The sequence below is a fragment of the Crocodylus porosus genome, unplaced genomic scaffold (genome assembly GCF_001723895.1).
Source record: "Crocodylus porosus isolate Cpor-Errol unplaced genomic scaffold, CroPor_comp1, whole genome shotgun sequence".
Taxonomy (NCBI): Eukaryota; Metazoa; Chordata; order Crocodylia; family Crocodylidae; genus Crocodylus; species Crocodylus porosus.
In genome coordinates, this window is record NW_017728948.1 from 41,375,785 (window position 1) to 41,398,916 (window position 23,132).

Sequence of the window (23,132 nt, forward strand, 5' to 3'; positions counted from 1 at the left end):
GATGAACTGTCTGGGGATATTACAAATTACATGCTTTTGGAGACATTTGCTTCACATGATATCCTCAACATTTCTGAGTTGAATGTCTACAATTCAAAGTTGTTTTTTATCTGCTTAGAAGTTATTGCATAAAATCCCAACTTAAAAGCACTATAATCAAGGAAGAAGTTGGGAGGCTAAGTGGAACTTTACAACACGCTGCAGCATACTGTCACTTGCTTGAATAACTGTGTTCTGCATTAAACAGTCCTTGGATTAAAATGAAATGTTAATAATTCTGAGAACAGAAACTAGCATCACTGCTGTTTTGAAAAGAACAAGCTCTACTAAGTTGGGTACCTCCCTTCTGAAGGGCAGTTGGTACTTTGCATGGTGAAAGGATAGATATGTCTAATATCTGCCTTTGAACCACAGCCACATTTCTGAGAGGAGGAGGATTCCAGGCACAACTCTGTCCTCACCATTTCTTATTAGCTAGTTTGAGGCCTGTCCCTGTTCAGAATAAAAATTTGGGTTTGAAGTCTGCCTTTAAGCTTGTACATCAAGTTTGGCCAGAATATACATCAACTTGTTTCTACTGGGAGACAGTGCCAGTGTAAACAAGCCTTAAATTGCCTAATTACATTTTCTTGAATCAGCTTAGTGGGATCGGATGCCTAATTTTTAGGTAATGTGATGCCTAAATGGAAGGTGCAAAACATACTTCCCTGGGACCCATCTCAGACACCAAACAAATAAAGTCAGGTAGAAGCACTGTGGCACCTTATAGATCAACTTATTTAGAAAAGCATGAGTTTTTATAGGCTGATCTTAGTCAGATGCTATGAATAGATTTGGATTTTGCATGTAGATGTGTGAGAGTGGGCACATCTATACAAGATGTTTACTGTGGAGTAGACTAATTAGCCCCACAGTAAATATCTTGCATCTACATGTACAGCCCTATTAGGCTGCAGGAAACTAATTAACTCCATGGCAGGGATTTTTTTTCTCCACAGAAGCACATGTGTAGACACTGGGGCATTATGCTGCTTCAGTATGGGGGCTGCCTGCTGGCTAGTCCCATGCTACAGCTTCATTGTGCCCCAGTCAGTCCCTCTGAAGCTTGTTGAGCCAGGCTGGTGCAGCCCTGGGCTGGGAGGCTGACTCCCTGGGCCTCCTGCCAGCTAGGGCTGCTCTTACCCAGCTCAACATGCTGTGGTCCCAGGCACATGTTAAAATAGCATGCCTGGGAGCAATAAACACTGGCACAATACATGATGGAGATAATTGATCCACCCTAATTGCACGTTCAGACATTCCCAGTAGGTAGTAAATAGAGATACTAAATAGAAAGGATTGTTTGAATACCAAGAATAGAGGAAGGGAGGAGTAAATTGAGGTGGGGAAGGGAGGCACTCCTGGGAAAGGTGTTCAGAATCTTTAGGGGAGGAAGGAAGGAGAACACCAGAATAAGGACACTGAACTTCATAAAAACAAACTTCAACTAACTCAGGGACCTTGTGGGCAGGATCCCTCGGGAGGCAACTCTGGAAAAGGAATTCAGGAGATTTGTGTGTACTTTAAGTAAGCTTTCTTTAGCGTACAAGAGCAAACTATCTGGATGAGACAAAAAATTAGGACGTGCAAGAGGAGACCAGCCTGACTAGACAGCAATCTCTCTTCAAGGCATTCAAATTAAAAAAGGAACCCTATAAAAAGTGCAAACTTGTTCATAGTACTAGGAAAAAAGTAGGAGTATCGTACAGGTATGAAGGGAGAAAATTAAGAATGTCAATGTACAATTTGAAGTACAGCTGGCAAGGGACATAAAAGGCAAAAGACAAAAAGGATTCTAGAGGTATGTCAGAAGTAAGAGGAACACCAGTCATTTTATAGGTCCATTATGGAATGCAGACATAATAGAAGTCAAAGATGATACCGAGAGAGCTGAAGTATTTAATGCCTTTTTTACGTCAGTCTTCACAATAAAGGAAGGATAACAGCTAATATGTGTAGTTGGGAGCAGAGATAGGGAGGGAGAAAAATAGCTTGGAGAACAGGCTACTTAGAAAAGCTGAGAGGTTACTTATGGCAGCTAGATTCTTTCAAGTTGGCAGTATCAGAATAAACCTTAATGTACTCAAAGAATTGGGTGAGGTGATTTTAGAACCACTAGATATCTTTTTGTGAACTCATGGAGGTAAGATGAAGTCCTGGGTGACTGGAAACCATAGTGCTCCATCTTTAAGAATGGGAAAAAGAAGGCGCTGGGAAACTACAGACCAGTCAGTTTGACCTTTATATCTGGAAAATCATAAAGCAGGCCCTATTGTGAATCACCAATTTCATTTCCTTCTACGACCAAGTGACCTATCACCTAGACAAGGGAGAAGAGATTGACGTCATATATCTTGACTTCAAAAAAGCCTTCGATCTGGTGTCCCATGATCAACTCTTGGCCAAACTGGCCAGTTGTGGCCTTGGGTCCACCACGATCCACTGGCTGGGAAATTGGCTCTGTGGTTGGACCCAGAGGGTAGTAGTTGATGGAAGTCACTCATCATGGTGTTCTGTGACCAGTGGGGTCCCCCAAGGCTCTGTCCTCTGTCCTTGGACCCATATTGTTCAACATCTTCATTAATGATATAGACATAGGAGCTAGAAGCAGATTGGCCTAGTTCGCAGATGACACCAAACTTTGGGGCAAAGTATCCACACCAGAAGACAGGCCGGTGATAGACTGACCTGGATAGACTCAGCAAATGGGCGGACAAGAACCTGATGGTGTTTAACACCGAAAAATGCAAGGTTCTCCACCTTGGATAGAAAAACCCGCAGCATCCTTATAGGCTTGGCAGTGCTACGCTGGCTAGCATTACAGAAGAAAGAGACTTGGGGGTCATCATTGACCACAAGATGAACATGAGTCTGCTAGTAAAGTGACCAAAACATTGGCTTGCATTCATAGATGCTTCTCAAGCAAATCCTGAGACGTCATTCTCCCCTTGTTCTCAGCCTTGGTGAGGCCACAGCTGGAGTACTACGTCCAGTTTTGGGCTCCACGATTCAAAAAGGATGTGGAGAAGCTTGAGAGAGGCCAGAGAAGAGCCACATGCTCAGAAGTCAGGAAAACAGACCTTATGACAACAGGCTGAGAGCAATGAGGCTCTTTAGCCTGGAAAAGCGCAGGCTCAGGGGGTGATCTGATGGCCACCTATAAGTTTATCAGGGGTGACCACCAGTAACTGTGGGAATGTTTGTTCACCAGAGTGCCCCAAGGGAAGATGAGGTCGAACGGTCATAAACTACTACAAGACCATTTCAGGCTGAACATAAGGAAGAATTTCTTTACTGTCCGAGCCCCCGAGGTCTGGAACAGTCTGTCAGCGGAGGTGGTTCAAGCACCTACAATGAACACCTTCAAGAGCAAATTGGATGCTTATCTTGCTGGAATCCTATGACCCCAACTGACTTCCTGCCCTTTGGGCAGAGGGCTGGACTCAATGATCTTCCAAGGTCCCTTCTAGGCCTAATGTCTATGTAATCTATGAAACCTAGAGGAGAACAAGGTAATCAGGAACAGTGAGCATGGATCCATGAAGAGATAGTCATGTCTGACCAGTGTGATTTCCTTCTATGGTAAAGTGGCAGACTCTGTGGATGAGGGGAGAACAGTGAACATTGTATAACTTGACTTAAGCAAGGCTTTGACACTATCTCCTGTGACATTTTCATTAGGAAGCTAAGGAAATACAGACTAGAAGAAAGTACTGTAAGGTGGATACAAAACTGGTTGGATCGTAATAGTGAGTAGTCTTCAATGGCTCAATGTCTAGTTGGGAGGAGGCGTCAAGTAGGGATACCCAGTGCTCTGTCCTTGGTCAAATATTGTTCAACATATTCATTAATGACTTGAATGATGGGATCAAGTGAACACATAGTGAATTTGCAGAAGATACCAAGTTGGGTGGAACTGCAGATCTTCTGGAAGGCAGAGCTAGGACCCAGAATTACCTAGATAGGCTACAGAAATGACCTAAAATCAATCAGAAGACTTTCAACAAGGATAAGTGCAAAGTCCTACACTTGGGATGGAATAACCATGTGTACACATACAGACTGGAGCATGACTTGCTAAGCTGTAGTACTGCAGAGAAGGACTTGGGAGTTACAGTGGACCATAAGCTGAATATGAGACCACCATGTGCTCTTGTTGCACAAAAGCCAACAGCATCTTGGGTTGTATTAACAGGAGTGTCATTTGCAAATCAAGGGAAGTGATTGATTCTTCTGATCTATTCAGCCATCGTGAAGCCTTATCTGGAATCCCAGGTCCAGTTTTGAACACTACACTTCAAGACAGATATGCACATTTTGGAAAGAGTCCAGCATGGGGCAACAAAAAATGACCATGTGCTTGGGATACAAGACTTCTGAGGAAAGGCTGAAACAGCTAAGGTTATTTTCCCTACAGAAGAGAAGGCTGAGAGGGGATTTGATAATAGTGTTCCTGAAGGATGATTACAGACAGGATGGAGATGGGCTTTTTCTGTGGTTGCAGGGAACAGGACCAGGAGCAAATAACTCAAACTGGAGCAGAGGAAATTTAAATTGAAGATTAGGAGGAACTTTCTGAATATGAATGTGGTCAGGCATTGGAACATGCTATCTAGCAAAGTTGCATAACCACCCTCAGAAATTTTCAAAACAAGGTTACCCGATGCTTACCTGGAATGGTTTACTCAACAATGATCCTGTCTTGAGCAGGGGGCTGAATTAGATAATCTTATAAAGTGCCTTTTAGCCCTACTTTCCTATGATTCTATGAGGTCCTGTCTCAGATCAGGTATAATTTAAGGCCCTTATTCTCCAAATGCCTCTATGCAAGCAGACCCATTTCCTTTCACAAAGCTTTATTAAAGTCCATGGCCTGCTTGGTACTAAAGTCTTATTTTAACCAGGGGATGGCAACCTTTTTCAAAATGTGGGCTGGAACAGCCTGGAACCAGTCCAGTGCAGGATGATGGCTTCCACAATGACTGTAATGGGAGGGATTTCCCTGTGCTTCCAAAGAAGCCACATATCTGAGAGCTGTACCCATACCGTCACTCTTTCTTAGGTTTCTAGGCTTGGACATGACTGTAGCTTCCAGCTGGAAAGTAGTTCTTTTGGGGCAGGGCAGCTGGAAGCTTCTTCTAGGATGCTGCCACTTCTCCCTGACCCAGTCCCCACCCCTACACAGCCTAGCCTTGATGCAGCTGCACTCCAGCAAGAAACTGCACATACATCACTACTTTGGTGGAGCTTGGAGGGATGGAGGCAGGGAAGAATGGTGGCAGAGAGAAGCAACAGTGCCAGTAGCTTGGGCATAGGTTGCAGCTTCCCAGCCCTTGTACAGCTCCTCACTGCTCAGCCCCTGCCTCACTGCCTCAATGCTTCTCACAGTTCAGTAGGCTTAGGCAAAAACAGAGCCCTATAGCTTGGAAATCCAGATGCAGGGGCTTAAGGCTATATCCAGATCTAGACTGCAGCTATACACTGCCGACCCCTCATTTTAACCATCAAAGTGTAAGAATTCTTTGATTGTTCAGAGAAGCTTATCAGGCTTCATATTATATTCAGTGGGATTGGTTTAGGTTGATTTATTTAACTGTTTTTGCAGGAAGGACTATGTTTTATAAATGTCTTGGAAGTTGTGTGCTTTAGGAGTGGACTTGGATTAGGAGAGAGTTGTGGTAGAGTTAATCAGGTAATGGAGGATGATGGGTAAGTCTTTGGAACACTTGTTTGTAAGTAAGTGTTCAGAATATAATCCTATTCCATCAACGCAACAAATAGAAAACATCATGGATGCACCACCACTCAAAACACTGGCACCAGATTGGCTATGTCATAGTGCATGCCCAGGACCATCACAACATTCTTATCACCAGAGCTATGACCACTGCAGATGACTGATGGACTGATCATCATTTGATATATTCCATCACGTCCATTCGTATCATTTCAAATCAGCATCAGCAAAAGAAGCAACTGAAGAAGAGATTCAATATTGAGTGGGTAAAAGACCCTGCTAAAAACAATAATTTCCAGTAGAACCTTAGTGTGAAAATCTCCAGCCTCCCTGATGATCTTGATGCCATTTATCACTGGGTGTCAGGGTCTCTTGTCAGTCAAGCCCAGTTAGGGTGAGCTCTTGAGAAGTCATACCTGACCTCAATCCTTGGCTAATGCAACTGCCCAGTTCTCCCTAACTAAATCGGCTGCTGAGAGCATCACTCAATGTTTTTAAGTGTACCTGCAGCCTGCTGTAGGCTCACCTTGACAAAGCCTCAGTTCCAACAAGACTCATATTCACTGCCTTCTCTGATTCTCATGGATCCTGACTTGGCTTTGGGCTCCCCTGACTACGCTCTTAGATCTTCCCTGGAACCCAGAACTGACTCTCTGACCCACGGCTTTGGATTTTGGCTCCCATCCCAAACTACATCTCTTGGAGGACCCTCTTGTTCCACTCCTCTGATCCAGACTCTGACCTGATGCTTCAGTACCCTATGCCCCCAACTACCTGACCTCCTGGTTGGCCAGCTTCCTATGTCCCTGCTAAACCCTCACACTGGAAGAGCCTCAAGAAAAGTTTCTCCAAGGCATGTGAAGAATCTCTAGTCTTCTGCACAAAGAAACATCAGGACTGGTTTGATGAAAATGATAAGTAAATTCAAGCTGTCATTGACATGCAAAGGAAAGCCTTCAAAGATTGGCAAAAAGACATCAGCTACAAACAAAAGCAAGACACTTATTACCACATTATGCTGAGACCCTGAGGAAAAATTGAGATCAAAAGAATGAGTGTCAGGAGAACAAAACAAAAGAGATCCAAAAGTTTGCTGACAGCCACAATATACATTGTTTCTTTATCACAACCAAACCTATCTATAGGCCAAGAACTCAAGAAGCCATCCCTCTGAGGTTCAAGAATGGAACAACACTCTTTATATGCTGGAAGGAACCCTTTCAAGAGCTTTTGAAATGAGATTCCAGTGTCAAAGATAATACCATCAAAGCCATTCCACATCACCCTGTTAAGGACTACCTTGCAGACCCACCAACTTTGAAAGCCATTGAGCAGATGAAAAATAACAAAGATTGTGTTACTGATAGAATACTAATTGAAAGAGAACTAGCTGAAACTCTTGAAACATGAACAGGTTCCCAGTGACTTGAGAGATGATGGAATCCTAATCATATTCAAGAAAAGAGATAGACTGGATTGTAGCAATTATTGTGGCAACTCTTGTCCATAGCTGGGAAGATTCTTTGCCTGTATTCTCTACAATAGACTCACTGTTCTTGCTGAGGATATTTTACATGAGTGCCAACATGGTTTCAGACTATCTGGCAGTATAATAGACATGACCCTAGTAGTTGGATAGCTGCAGGACAAGTACCATGAGTAACACAAAATCTTTTCATGGTCTTCATTTATCTGACTGGCTTTAGATTCAATCAACAGGGGCCCCCATGGAAGATCCAAATGAGATTTTGATGCCTGGCTTCTTTATGATGACATGACAGCAATCATCCTAAGCAGTGGCTCAGAAACATACCTCTTTAACATTAGAACAAAGTCAAGCAAGGATGTGGGATGGCACCAATGCTCTTTTCCATCTATATCACATCTATACTATGCATGTCATTGCTGATAGACTTTCATCTAGCATCAGCATCTAGTATCACATAGACAGGAATATTTTTAAAGCCAGCTGGTTATGTTTCAAATCCAAGATAAGCAACACCTACATGACTGATTTTCAGTTGGTTGATAACTGTGTCATGTGTTCCCATTCAATGGAAGAGCTCCAGGTCACTCTCAACTGCTTTTGTGCAGTGTATGAAATGTTTGGATCTGCTGACTGCACCTACATAAGACACCGATTGCACAGTTGTTACTGTGCTGTGATTTAGTACTTCTATATACTTGCTTATACAAATACTAAATGATTGAGCAGTAACCCACATTACTGCACAGTAATGCCAACGAATGTTTTTTTTGTGATGCTGACTGTGTGGTAACCCAAGACTACTGTGCAGTAATGTTGTGTCCCACTTTCTGCCACACAACACTACTGCACAGTTTCAGGCTACTGTGCAATCAACATCTCATGTCAACTGTCAACCTCACAAAAGCAAAGATACTTTACCAATCTACCCCAAACCAAGCAGATTCTCCTGCACATATTATTATTTGAGGACAGTCCTTGGAGAATATTGAGCATTCCTTCTATGTGGGCTGTGTGAAGCTTCAGCTGCTGATTCAATTCTTCTGTCAGTCAGCTTCTTCTGTCATCTCTGGACTCACCAATGACTTCCCTATCTATTGGAAGACTGTCATCCTTGTCTTGAGAGACTACCACCAACAATGACAAAGCGAGATGATGTTAAAAATTTAAGGGGCTTGAACAAAGACAGAGAAAAAGTGTGTATGGGGGGTTGGGAGGTGGTTAAATTCATGGCTTGAATTAAAAAACAAAAAGGGAGCAGGAAAAAAGACAGGTATTAAACTACTCTGAGTGTCAAGAGTGAGATCAAAATTTTCAATCACATCTTAAAGGGAGAATTCACAAATTGCAAATACTGAGATTGCAAGATAATTTCTTGTTTAAACAGTTTCTAAATGGAAACTTTTAAAACATACTTTAGTTGCCGCATTCTTTTTCAATTATCTATCATAAATGATAGATAATTAGAAGGTCAGATGTGTACTTTTGACAAAGCAAATTGAGAGGCCGCCTTGCTCATACTGAAGATCTGCTGTCAGAACATGTCTTTTTCCTGAATGTTTAATTAGTCTCTGAGTAATGCATTTACAATCAATATGACACCCACAATTTAACAGTAATTGAATATTTTACATAACTATATCCTGAAACATTCAAAATGTGTATCATGTGGTAATACTGTGAACTATACTTGCATTTCTGTATGTATAAATACATACACTAATTAAAAAAATCTAGAACAGCTTTCTGACAGGTTAACATGATCTTAAATAAGGTTAATTCTAATATATTTAGAGGAATTATATTAATGTTGAATCTTACCTTGTGTATGATATTTTCAGATTGCTAATTCTTAAGTTTTATTTCCAAAATATTTTTAATAGATCTCTCACTTTCTGGGATGTATAACAATTGGATTTTTTCCCATTTGATATTTGTCATAGATTTCTTTGTTATATAATTTAGCATCCTGAGCTGAACACCAGATTGTTTCTACAGTGTAGTAAGTGATTTTTGAGCCAGCCAGTATTCTTTTAATTCAGTATAACATATCTGAAAGATGATTTTAAATTGATCTCACTTAACAGTGAAACCAGTTTGCTAGAGATCTTCACAAAGCACAAAAATTAGATAGTAAGAAAATATGCTTGCTAGAATATGGATTTCAGTAAAAATCAATCAAAATTTATTAATCTTTTCAATAATTTTGATAGAGGATCAGGTTCTACCTAGAAAGCTTGAGCCAATTTCCTTCTCCTTTCCTGGACAAATGATATTATATCTTGCGTGTAACTCTTGTCCAAACAGTGAAATGAACTATTTCAACAATTTATCTCTTTCTCTGTAGTTTTTTTCAATTCCATTATGAAAATCATGCTACCTCTGCCACCGCCTTTGCTACCCATTCAATGGACTATTACCTGTCAAAAGATTACTTCATCAAAACAGAATAGAATCTGTCCTCAGTGCTAAAAGGTGGCAAGTTATACTACAGATCTGTATGCTGAAGGCATTGCATATATCCCTCTACTTCTAAATTTAAAGCAGAGTTTTTACAGAGGTAATAAGAACTAAAGATTTTTGTTTTAAATTATTTTATTCCTGATATCTGGAACAATAGTCCTATGCATAAAACATTTCAATGATAAATTCAACTTATCTGGTACATTCATATTCCACAGAATTGATTTGAACTAGCAATAACAAATATGAGTAGCATAAAGAAATCTGGAAGGTGAAAGATTTAATTATTTTGAAAATTGGAATAGAAGATCTTTAAAGATACTCCATGCCTAAATTCCATGAACTCTATCTTTCAGTGTGGGAAAGAGATACTCATACAGGTGGAATAAGTGAGTAAATTTACTTTCCTGGTAGTTACTCTAAAGGATTCCGATGGAATTAACTGAGTCAGAGCTGTAAAACAATTAGTGGGGAAAATACCATTATGCATTAACTGTATTCACTCAGCTATGCCTATAACGATGTCAGACTTCATATCTAAATATTGAAACACAGAACTTTGGGAAATGGGCTATGCTGCAAGTAAACACATGGCCAAGCTGCTATAGAACCTGTTGATTCTGGATTGGCCTTGTCAGCCATCTTTGGACCTAGAGATAAAACAATCATGGAAGACAATTATCCTTGACTCAGAAGAATTGCCAATGATGTCTAACATTGATTCTAATTCTAAGTGCCATAAACACATATGCAGTTTTGTGTCTGCTAATCAAACAGATATATGCTACTGCTTATTTGAAAAAAGTGTGACAGAACATCTCTGTATAATCATGTCCACAGCTGTTTGCCTTCTTTGCAATAATAAATATGCAGTAGCATAAGTAAAAGTGGGAGAGTGGGGCACCAGTTGCCAACTTATAGACCGTGTCCACATGAGCAGAGACACGCATGTGGAGCAGCACAAATAGTAGTGGCACAAATTTGTGCTACCATTTTTTGCTGCAGTGCTGGCCCCTAAAAAACACCTTTTGCCAGACTTTGCTCCAACTTGGCCGTATTGAGAGAGCTCACTGACCTGCATCAGTGTTTGAGAAAGGTCCAAGTGTATGCAGTGCTGTGTAGATATTTTTCTTCAAGGTCCTTGTAGGAGATTATATATCATGTGGATGAGCAATGGAAATCTCAGTTTGTGCATGGAATGCTTTTATTAAGCTGAAACAGAAAGATTTGATTTTGTTGAGTTTATTTTTAGGAGAAAGAAGCTTTAAAGGTACCTGAAATTCTTGTTATACATGCAGTTCTTTTTATATATGGACACAAATTTTGAACACTGAGCTGTAAGTATAAGTAATTTGAATTTCACATTAACTAAACTTTTTCACAGCCAAAAGTGTTATTTCATTTTATTAAATAACGAATGATCATAGCATTTACATATGGAGCTAAAACATATCTTTGGAAGCTATAATGAACATAAATTAGATCCAGCTGAAAGCAACAGACAGCTACTTCATATAATTTCTGCAGCACTTTAAAATGACAGCCCAGTTAACCAATGCTGAATTGTAGTGCAAATCTTATATTAATACTTATGACATGTAGTTTTGTAACTAATTGGTACACTGTGATGAATATTATTACAATAAACATCCTGAATTAATTGAACATTATTATTTTATATATTATTTCTATTTCTAACAGAATGATGAATTCGATAGTAAATAATCTGCTAATACTTCAATGTCGTAGACTATCGGGTTAAATAATGTGTGTTTATAAAATGTAAAATTCTTTATCATCAGGATCACGTCAAAATGAATGTTGGTACCCAGGGAAAATCTCATTGACTATAGAATTGTGTGTGAATACAGAGCTGTTAAGCTATTTGTTGGATCATGGGTTCACATTACAGCATAAAATATGTACTTCCTGTGTATTCCTAATGTATTTCCTTTGTATTTTAATACAGTAAATAATGGTAATACACTAAAGCAATTTCAGTTTACACTTAAAAATATGTTTTGGTGGTGGTGAGGAGTTAACCCAATAAAAACTAATTTGAATTGTATTTCTACCTCAAAAGTTATTCTTTTTTAGAATTAATTAGTATGAACCAATCCATAATTATTACATATTAATGTTAATTAATGCTAATTGCTTAGGTGATAGTGAATGATTTAGCCTTGTTTCTAAAACTAACCTCTATGAATTAGGGCCCTTCTAGGCATTCAGATAAAGGTGTTGTTAACAACCTTCACGCGAGGTAGAAGGGTGAAAATAATTTAAATGGACCTTTCAGTCATTCAAACCAATGTGAGAAGTTTATTAACTGAAAAAGAACAGCTAGTGAAAGATTAATGCTGAGGATAAGCGTAATTTTATGGGATGGGTCTTGACTTCTAGGAAACGAAGCAAAGCAAAGCAAAGAAAAACTGTCCAGGCTCATGGTCTCCACAGCAAGGGGTTCTTCCAGATGGCCCAGCAGTCAGGCAGACAGTCCAGCAGTCATCCTATAGTGTTAGACCCAGACTTAATTAGTGCCTAATTAACACCCCCACCCCCACAACTAAGAGCTGCCCCAATAGTTCAGTTCCAAGTGAGGTGAATCTTCCCCTCCCTGCACTGGCTAACGAATTGACTAGGAATATATAGCACCACCCTATCAATCCAGCAACTGCTTGTACTATGTTTAAGTATAGAAACTCACACACAGTTTGGGCCTGCACTGCATACAGTCCCAGCTGCATCCCTATACTCTCATGTCTTCAGAAATCCACTGGAATACCTCCTTATTGCAATGCCTATTGTGGAGGTACCCCAGGGTCTGCTTTTCACCTCAGATGGTGACAAAATCCCTTATCCCAAAGGTCCAGGTGTGCAACCAGCTATTGGTACTGAAGCAAGACAGGGTGGTCTCTGCCATTGTGCTTGGTAATGCCATTGGATGTGACCAGGTGGGGGAGGATCTATACGTAGGGTTGCATTGGTGTGAGTCTTGGTGCATGGCTCTGCCTCCCACTCCAACTGAGTCTAGATATGGGTGGTTGTGTCCCCCTACTCCAGAGTGACTCTAGCTATACTGTCCATACCCCCTGGACACTGGACTTTCCAGGGGCTTTTACCTCAAGATGACTCGCCACCCTTCCAGCTATGATGGGAATCTATCTTCTGGTCTCATATCAATTGCCTGCATTACCCCAAACCCCAAATTTTCTGGGGCATCTGTTGTTCTGAGGTGTGTGCTATCTCAGGTGGTATCTGATTGTTGCCACTTTTGATATACACGCTGCTGGAGTCTGTATATTCTGGAAAGCCAACGTTAGCAAGCCATCTTCCAGATCCTGAAGGCAATGCAGAAACACAACTCGGATACTGGAATCTCTGAAAGATTTACTGTTATCAGACAGCACAGTAGTTGGTCTGATTAACAATCAATCCAACTTAGTGAAGTTTGTTTTTGAACAGTAGAGTCAACATAAGATATTTATGTTCCCCTACATGTTTACGAGAGACAGGTCTCCAAACCCCTGTCTTTATATTTGCATGCCCTCCTCTCTCATGCTAACTGTAATTTCTCTCTCTGTCAAGATGTTCAGCTTTACTTGTTTATTTTTCCTTTACTTGCTTATGCACCTGCACTTGTAATCTCTGTCTCATTAGTAATTGCTAACTTTTACATTTGCCCTTGAGTTGTTTTAGCTGATGTTTTCATACTACTGTCAGTGTCTTTCTGCTCATTAGTGCATTTTTATTTTTTACTTTTTTACTAGGTCTTCTAGCTGTCAGTAGGCCCATTTCTCCCATACTGCTTTTCAGCACTGTAGCTTACTATAGCTTAGCATAGCTATGGCCTGCAGCTTCCATTTGCTGGCTCCTGCTCCACTGACTATGCCTTCCCAAACCCCAAATTTTCTTGGGGCATCCATCTGCTAGCCCAGTGAAATTCACCACCCTCCCCCGCAGCAACCTCATATTTTTCTGGGGCATCCACTTCCTGGCTCCAGTGCAAATATCTATGCACCCTAAGCCTCAAATCCTCAAATGCTCTGGGGGTTTCTATCTACTGACAAATTCTCCCATGCATCAAGCCAACACTGCTTAGAGGTCTACTGGCAGTGGCTGGACCAGACACACTCAGCTAAGCCCTAAATTGGGTAGGTCATCCTCACTGCTGGCCAATTAGCAACCATCTGCCCCCTGCTTTGGGTTGGAAATGCTGGCACCCATTTCTGTGTACTGAGATTAGGTCCATGCCAGGGTCCCTAGATTCTTGGGGGGCTTAGGCCTGGATCTGTCATTGTGAGTGTTAGGTGTATATCTGAATAATCGGGTCCTGGTACTTTGGTCTGTGCCTAAGGGATGAGGATCTTTTGATGTGTATATGTTCAGGTTTGTATGTGGGTCTAGTGGTGCTTTGGAATAAGGTTGTGGGGTCTTGTGTGTGTAGGGTGTCATGAGGTCTTTGTCATGTGGAGGGGGAACATCTACCTCATCCCTCTGCATGTCCTTTAAGCCCAGAGTGCAAGGCAAGCCCGGGGAAGGGTGTTGGCTGGGTGTGGCTAGAGGTGGAAAGTCAAAGCATCTCCTTGAAGGTAGGGAGTGCCAGAGGAGAGTGGGCTAATATGTAATGACAGGGAAACTCATCTGACAAGGTGTAACTTTAGACTACACACACAATGTTTAGACCAATGTGTAAAAGGACACCTAGAGGTTTCTATTGCACTAAGCTTGATTCTAACAATTTAAATGAAACACACATAGTCTGTAAGCACCTGTAGTCCTACAAGTACAAGAGAACAGTAAATGGAAGATCCCTACAGCCAGCTATTTTGGGAAAACCTGCTACCTAGGGGAGGAAGTAACAGAAATAATGAGAGAGAAAAGGTGAAGGCAAAGAACAGAGCTATTGGTCAACTTCGATGAATCAATGGACTTTTTTTATTCTGCAAGAATAAGGTTTTTTCCTGAGTGTTAAACTAAGCCATCAAAGAATCCTATCAATAAAAAAGTAAAACAGATAAAAATAGAATCCATTCTGAAAGTGAAAGTGATCCATTATTAGTATTCTAAAATTGAGTCTGCATTTTACCTCATTCTATTTATTATACCCATCGTGCACCATGTTCACTGATACAGTCCAACTTGTTGGTACCATTCTGATATAAACTCTAATAAACCAGATTTGACATTGCTTTTACTTACCCAAGTTTGAGTGTACTAGTGAATCTTATACCATGTTAATACATTCACTAGTTTGGCTTTAATCATTACGTTGCCTAATGACATACCTTGCAGAAGGCCTAATTCTATATTCTCTATGCAAGAAAATTTTCCATTGATTTAAATGGGACACATTTTTGCATATAAAACAGATTTTGTTTCTTAAGGCAAAACTCTTCTTCCACACAGTTAGTTGATTATGCTCTATGTCTGTGTAGTGCAAGGTAAAAATAATGTTAAAATAAAGTTCATATTTTATCTTGCAGATATGCATAGTCCTCCTGAGTCTGGAGAAAGTTTAGCAGTTTCTCCCAAATGTGATTCTACTGGAGAGCCCATATTTGCCTTTTGCTTAATTCAATGATTGGCAAAGTTTCAGCAGTGCAGGATTGTGCCTATAAATGAAAAAAAGATGAAAATAAGCTGTGCTAGTTTCATAGATTTGTTTAGGGATAGTTTATATGATAAATATAATACTTAACACTTACTCATTGATAGCCCCTTTTCTTTCAAAGTATTTTACAAATATTAACTAATTAGTCAAAGGATAAAACTCATTTTTCAACAGTGTTTCGAGATTAGTATATATTTTTCTAATGGTTGTTGCTATAAATCTCTTTAAAGAGGTAGCCCAGAAAGTTAATATTTATTTTAGAGGTATCGATTTTTTTTAGAGGTACCATTTTTCACATTTTTTCTAGATCATTTGATATGTAGTTATGTATATATGTGCAGTTGCCATGCAGTTATGCATAAACAATTAATATACTCTACATCTCATACATATGTAATTATAAAACCAGAACGCTCCGCCTCATATATACATATGTATAAGAGACGTAGAGTGTATTACTTGGTTTTATAATTTGATTTTCATTTTCATAAGTAAAAATAATAAACAATTGTTTTTTTGGTATTTCTTCCCTTTTCCAGACATTTTTTCATGATAAATTGGCATTAGATACATAAAAGGGAACACTCTGACTAACCGCCAAAAGAGGTTCTGTATATTCTGATTTGTATCATTCTTGTAAGAATTGTGTGGAGTGAAATAGAAATGGAAAAGTATCTACTATTGTCCTGTAGTTTTCTATGTTATAATTATTTCCTTTTTCTTTTCTGATGGGGGACATCTGTTTCAAGCATGCTTCTTTTCATTCATTGCAAGAAAAAAGCATTTGTTTCACCTGAGAGTTATAATGACAGATAGCGACATAGTCAGCCATGTTAGTCTGAAGCCAAGCAGGCGGCCAGGTAGATTAGTACCTGATATATATCTACTTTGGTTCATTTATTTTATATATATATATAATATAGCACAAGCTCATGTGGGCTGAAGCTCACTTCTCAGCCTCCCCTGGGTCCATAGCTCTAACAATTCATATTTGATTGAAGAATTTCAGCAATCATTCCTTTTTTTTCTTTGCTAGTAAAAGTGGTAGCACAAAATGTATTTTTTCCTGGTATGTACCTAGGGATTAGTTTAATATACCTCACTTGCCCTTTAACATGCCACACAGCAGTGGTGTACTGAACCTGACAGCAGAAACATGACAGTGTCTTGTCTATCAATTTCTGGCAGGTGTTTGACTAGGGTAATATGAGAGGTTGGCATATCTTCCTGGAGAACCCAGGAAGGTCTGTATAAAAACTTGTCATCATATAGAAAAAGAACATGACAGAACACATAATAATGAACAGCCACTACTCCATGTTATGATTTTTCTCTTGTTTGTGTCCAAAAAAAAGCCTGAAGATCAAGTTTAGAGACAAGTCTCTCTCTAATCTCATTCTACTCCCAACAGTGCTAAGCTCCCCTAGAAAAGGGGGCCTCTGTTGCTCATGTCAACTTTTTTGGAATGCTCACATACCTTTGTCTAAAATTAAACCCTTTTTTTCCCAGATAAAAAGCAACAACAGAAGCAAATGACTCACACGATAAATACATAATAGGAAGGCAAGTCATCTCTTTGCTTTAAAAAAAATATTTAATATAATTAGCCTTATTATTTTATAATTTTAATGACAATTTTGAACTATGTTAAAATGATTTTACTCTCACTATTTAAATTATCAAAAAACAAGCTTACCTGCTACTGAACTAGCCAGAAAACTACTGAACCATGTTTTCACAAACATCACTAACTTGCAATCAAGAAAAAATCCTTCTCCTTTGAAATAGAAGCCCCTGCATCAAACCACTTTCCCACTAAACAATGTGCCTCAGTACTTGTGGATTAGCTCAATTATTTGTATGTGCAATAGCTAGTGCTAGTGCCTGTCGCAGGGCACAAAGGTCCCCTACTCCTAGAAGGGTGGAAACTGCCTGGGGGAAAAGCCCAAAGAGAGAGAAACATAAGCCCAGGTGCAGGTTACCAGGGCAACAAGCCAGAGGGTAAATTAGCCTGCACCTGCACATGGTCAGGTGACTGGAAGGGGCAAGGCTCTGGGCCCATATAAGCCCCAAGACCCAGCCCAGGCAGGGCTGTTCCCTGCCAGCAGCCAAGGCGGAAGGAGCTCTCCTAGAGCAAGCAAAGGGGAAAGGCCCGTCTGCAGAAGCAGCTTCTGATACTATTAAGGGACAGAGCATTCCTCAGTAGGATTTGAATGAGGTTATAGCTGAGCGACTTGAATTTCTGTTACAGCCCAGGGGCTTGTGTTTTGTTTATTGTTGTATAAGACCTGTGGTTTGGGTGAGGCTATTAGGGGATGGAGGAGGCCTCATAGTGGGTCCATAGCAGTGTGGGGATCCCGGTGCCAGAGAGGGCATGGCATGTGGGGTGTACCAATTTCGGTGCCAGAGAGAGCATGGCAGTGGGGTGTACAGATCCCAGGTGCCAGGGAGGGTGCAGCACTTTGCAGGGCCGTAGAGAGCCCAAGTGCCAGGGAGGCACCGAGCAAGGCAGGGCCGCGGAGAGCCCAGGGATGATGAGGGGGCCAAATTGCAACAAGGCCCTGACTGAACAATGTTGGTACCATCTGTGAGGCTTGGGGCATAGTAAAGGGGTGATTGGAGACACGCCTAGCCCATAACGCTAGGGTGCTCTGAAGCCCCCTTTGTGACATCTATCTTGGAGCGAGACCCACCAGGGGTCCAGAAATCCACGAGGTCCAGAGAGTTGATCAAGACCATGTCCAAGAGGACTGAAAGGCAGCCTTCCTATCAAACATTCAATCAAAAACATGGTGGGTGAGAATCATTGGGCCAACTTGGCATGGTAAGGAGGCCTTGAGGAGATCATGGCCATCCTGTAGACCCCCATCCCATGACAGTGCCTCTGAATAACAATCCAGTAGCACTAACACATCTATTGTATCACCATCTAGGGCTTTGGCCCTTTTAGATTAGTAATAAGCTACCATAGCTGTAACTTTCACCCATATATCCAAAGTACTTCAAGAGCCATATCTGCAGGTAGAATGAGGTTTTTCTCCCCCTTTTTTTCCCTTTCCTAATTTATGTTTTTTTGTTGTGTGTTTGTCTTCAGAAAGACAATCCCTGGTTCATTTGAAGTCATGTTAGAAGTTTGGATCTGATCCATTTGTCAGATGAAAAGAAAATCTAGCATTGTGTGAAAAGATCATTTAGTATATGGCACTGAATCCATTAAGCAGCTTTTATTTCCATTAAAATTCAGAGTATAAACTAAAGCAATAAAAAATCTGTTTCTTAGGGTTTACTTCTTCAACTCATAATAAAACTTGTATTTTACTAAATTTTCATTCAAAGAATCATTTGTTTAGTCCAGAAATTTCCAACAACAGACTATGGCCAGGAGTCAAGATTTTAAAGAAAGTTTTCTAGAATAAATTGAGTTCTCCTTAGCATACTGTGGCTAAATGATTTTGGCTCAGTGTTGTATGGTATAATAAACTACAAATATACCTATTAAAACAATCTATTCTGAAGTTCCAACATTATGACTGAGCCCAAATAAGAATGCCAATACTCTCCCTTATGTTGACAATTATGCTTCATACCAAAAACAACAGTAGCAAAAAACAACAAAAACTATGTAGAGTAAAATATGTTATATTGTTAACAGTCTCTCTCTCTCCCTCTCTCATATATGGCTAGACTTGATGTGCACTCCTCAGATAAAAATTATCCTAAATGTTTATAATGCCACCTGTCTGCTGCCTGCCAATACATAAATATCTTCAGAATGTTTTGACAATCCATGCTTACAGGTTACCAGATCCTCCTTATATTATTAATGTGTAAATAGAAGTAATTATTATTTAAAATATGCTAAGATTAGATATACATTTGTTTTTAAAGTTTAAGGACCTTTTTCCCCAAGCCAAAATCTTAAGTGCCTTTTAGTGAAGTCCCTATATTATACAATATGCTAATGTTACTGTGTACTGGTTGTAGGTATTATATGGTTTGAGACCCCCCTACCCAGGGATTCCTGCCCTACTGTTGGCAACAGGGTGGAGCCTGGACTAGGCTGTTCAGTCTTCCTACTTGATGTTATATTATTACTAAAAATTGCTAACAGCTCAAATTAAGAACGAGATCTTAAAAAGGGGGAATAAGGCAAAATGCTGTGTTTATTGATTACATGAAACAGATGCATAAGCTTGAACACACCAGTCCTACAAGCAGACATACACAAGCAGACATACAAATAGACATACAGACAAAACCACTCCAGTAAGATATTATAGTTACCAGTAAATGTTAGTCAATATTAGCACTGGATGGCTGGGTCCAGGCTCATTAAGGATATACAGGGGGTAATACAGGCATGCATGCCTGCGCTCCATGAAGTTGCAGAGAGTGAATTCCCCATCACGGCTTGTCTGCATCTCACTTTTATAGGGATTTCAAGTCCTTGTTCAGCACCGGGGTTGTTCCATGCTCAGTTTTTAATTAGAAGTTGTTTCTTCTGGTTTTCTCAACTTGAGGTCATTCCACTAAAGTTGGTTATCTCAGAGTTGGTATTTCGATCTTGAACTTTGCCATGAAGCATTGTGTCTTTGAAACATTGTAGTTGGTATCTTTCCCTTGAAGTATTGTGTAGTTCAAATAATAAGATATTCAGATGAGCTCTTCAGCCATACATTAATTAGCTTAATTAGTTTACTGTCTGGTAACTTATACATTGGCACCTTGTTACTTATACAATCGTTAAATCTTCTTCTGTTTTCATGCAAATAGTTACCATTCTTTCACCATTCACCCTCTCACACAGACACTCACATAAACAGGGCATACGAAGTTCATCTACTCATGTCAAGCAGGGAACAAGCACAAAATAGAGTTTTAGTTGTTCATACAATCATAGAGGTTGATCAGTTCAATATTGTCATCATTTAAACATGGTAACTAATATGCAAAAATTCATACTACAATATTTCTTTCCTGCCATGACTTTGATGTAAGATACAGGAGGCAGTTCCCCATATGTGATGTTGCTGGTAGGTGTTGCAGGGCTTTGGTGCCCTCTTTGTTGGTGCCTTATCCCTAATGATGTCAAGGTGGGACCTAGTTTCAGTGCCACCTAGATGGTCTGGGCACTACCCTTTTTCACCTGCCACATCGTTGATGTTTTTGTTGGGAAGGGAGTTCCCTGTTGGTGACCCGAGGGAGGGTCTCAGCCCTGGGGGGTGTCTTTGTGGGGCTCCAAACATCCCCTTTACCCCAGCTTTATGAAGTGCTTCGCCTGGGTACATGCTGCTCCCTGAAGGTCTTCCGTCCCTGTCCATTCTGGAAGGGATGGGCCTTCCTGGCTGTCAATCCTCAGTGGTCCAGCCCTTGTCTCTGGGCCGGCTTCCCCTCTTCTGGGAAAATAAACCTGCCCTGTCTGGGGCAAAACTGTAACTTAAAGCTGAAAACAACAGGCTCATACTGGTGGGGCTCCCAAGATTCCCTCTCTCAGGGCCCTCAATCCCTTGGGGAGACTTGTCTGTCCCCTTTCTCTTAGTAGGCATGGGTACAGGCAATGATCCTGTGCCCAGCCTCAACCAGTTTTTGTGGTGTCACCTCCTTGGGGCCCAGTTGTCCTGGTCCTTCCAGCTAGCATCACCTACTTCCCTCTTCTGGAGGCTCACGATCCCCTGTTCTCTGCCTATTCCAGGGCTGTCTGGGGACACCTGCAGGCTTGAGAAGCCATCCTGAGACATGGTGCCCAAACCCCTGGTCAGAGCCTTGCTGTTGTCTAATGGCACCCCTTGTGGTTGTTACCCCTCCATGAGGCTCCCTTGCTGCTGTTGGTCCCCAAGGCTGCTCTCTGCCTCGCTGGTCAGGGTCCTCTGGCAGATGCCCGGCTCCTTCTTGAGCCGCCTTGAGTTGGAGCCCACCGGCTCCACAGCCGGTGCCTTCCCACTGGTGTTCTCCTCCCAGCTTCCCAGCACCAGCTCAGCTGGTTTCCCAGCTGCCTTTTGAGTAACCCATGCTACTCAGAAGCCACACCCCCAGCCTTCACTGATACACAGGCTTAGGTAGCTGTGGGACTGCTGAGCATGTGCGTGCATCTCCTCCCAGCTGCCACTCATCCTGGCTCCTAAGGTAAGTGCTAGGGCACGTTGGTCAGGGGTCTGGGCCATGCTGGGAGGCTTCTGCCTTCCCTCTTGCATGCAACCTTCCAGCTTCTGCCCTTGTTCTCTTCATGAGGCTCCAAAAACCTCCCCTTTACCCCATCCTAACCACATCCAGATTCTAATGGAGATGGATATTGTCTGGACTCTCTGATGTCTCTAATGACCTGTAGTCTTTATAGCCACTGTGGTAGCAACTGTCTACTTGCCTATCCTTGGTCCAATTATAACCTGGTTCCTGTTGAGTCTCAGCTGTTACCAATTAAACAGCTCAAGTCTTAAATCCCAGTCCTGAGCCCAAATGCTCCAACATCCAACAATGCACCATGGGGAATGGCCAATGTTAGCTTACCACACTGGCATCAATTCTGAATTTCTTTCCAGTCTGGGATCTTCTGAGCTGTGCATTTTACTGCTCTGGTATTGTTGTGCAAAATCCCTGTGGCAGTCCTGTAAGGACTTATTGCCCACCAGTCCTTATTTGAAGGGCCCAGTCATAAATTCTGAGGCCTCCTGTAACCCCATGCCCTAGTACAGAACTTGGAGCTTGGGGAGGTGCAGAGACCCCAAAATCTCCCCTTACCCCTGAGTCTGATAATGCTGTCTAAGAGGCCTGTTCAGGCTCAGCACCCTGACCTTGTTTGGTCCTCCTCCACCCAGGGACCCTCTGACCTGCAGTTGGTCCTGGTGTCTCCAGTTTGGCTGCAAGTGCTGGTGCCCAGATCAGCCAATTGCCCTGGTGGTAGGATGGTGCTCCTTCGAGCACCCTGCTGCTTTGTCTGGGTGAACTACTTGGCTGCAGCCTCTGGCTGTTCTTGACTGGAGGCAATTCAGCCTGCTGCTCCAACTGCCTGCTGCTGCCATCACTGTGTCCCACTCCAGGGGCAAAAAAGTACTGTTCAGGAGGCTCCCCCCCACTAATCCAGAGATTTAAGCTGCTCTGAAAGTACCACAACATTCCTGGCACACTGTTCCCAGAGCTGCTCAGGGCCAAGGGAAGTTGGGATGATGACTGTCCCTTTCTTCCTCTCTTTCCTCATGCAATGCTTTTTACAAGTAATACTTTTAGGTACAAAGTTATTATTTAAAGTTGTAACTCATTAATCACATCTTAAGTTATGACCCAGCTACACAGTCAATCAATTAATGGCATGATTAAAATGAGCCACAAAGTTATTTTACAAAAAAAATGTAATAACTTTGTGCCTCGTTCTTATAATGCTGTTAATTGAATGTGTAGCGACTCACATGGCTAGAATCCTCCAGAATTCTTCTGCACTTGCATTAAGGCTTGATTGGATCTGATACTGCATGCCACAGTCACACCCCCTATCATTCATGTGGCATGGCAAAGGCATGACTGTGTGGGTCACGCATCAGGTCCTACCACACTATAGGCTGTATGTAGGTCTGTGTGACATGAGCTATGGGTATGCTGCTGCCATACTTTACCATTTTCAAAGGGACTATGGCTAAGTGACAAAAGCAGGCCTGAAGCCTGTCCTTGAGTGATGTATCGTAATGTGAATATTTGCAGATGCTGTGCCTAGGTTGGTCAGCAGAACAGAGAAAACAGTCCATTTATCTAACTGAACAAAATCAGGGGCTATATAAAAAAGCTGCATGAGTAAAGGTCCATGG

At 41.3% G+C, this 23,132-nt stretch overlaps 1 long non-coding RNA gene across 1 annotated transcript; it reads right to left on the reverse strand.

Moving 5' to 3' along the window:
- Positions 1 to 14,966: 14,966 nt before the first annotated feature.
- Positions 14,967 to 19,799, reverse strand: LOC109321877. The gene is made up of 2 exons (XR_002104185.1): positions 19,624 to 19,799; positions 14,967 to 15,340 (listed from the first exon to the last, which is right to left on the reverse strand). It is a non-coding gene; the product is annotated as an uncharacterized LOC109321877 (long non-coding RNA).
- Positions 19,800 to 23,132: the final 3,333 nt, after the last annotated feature.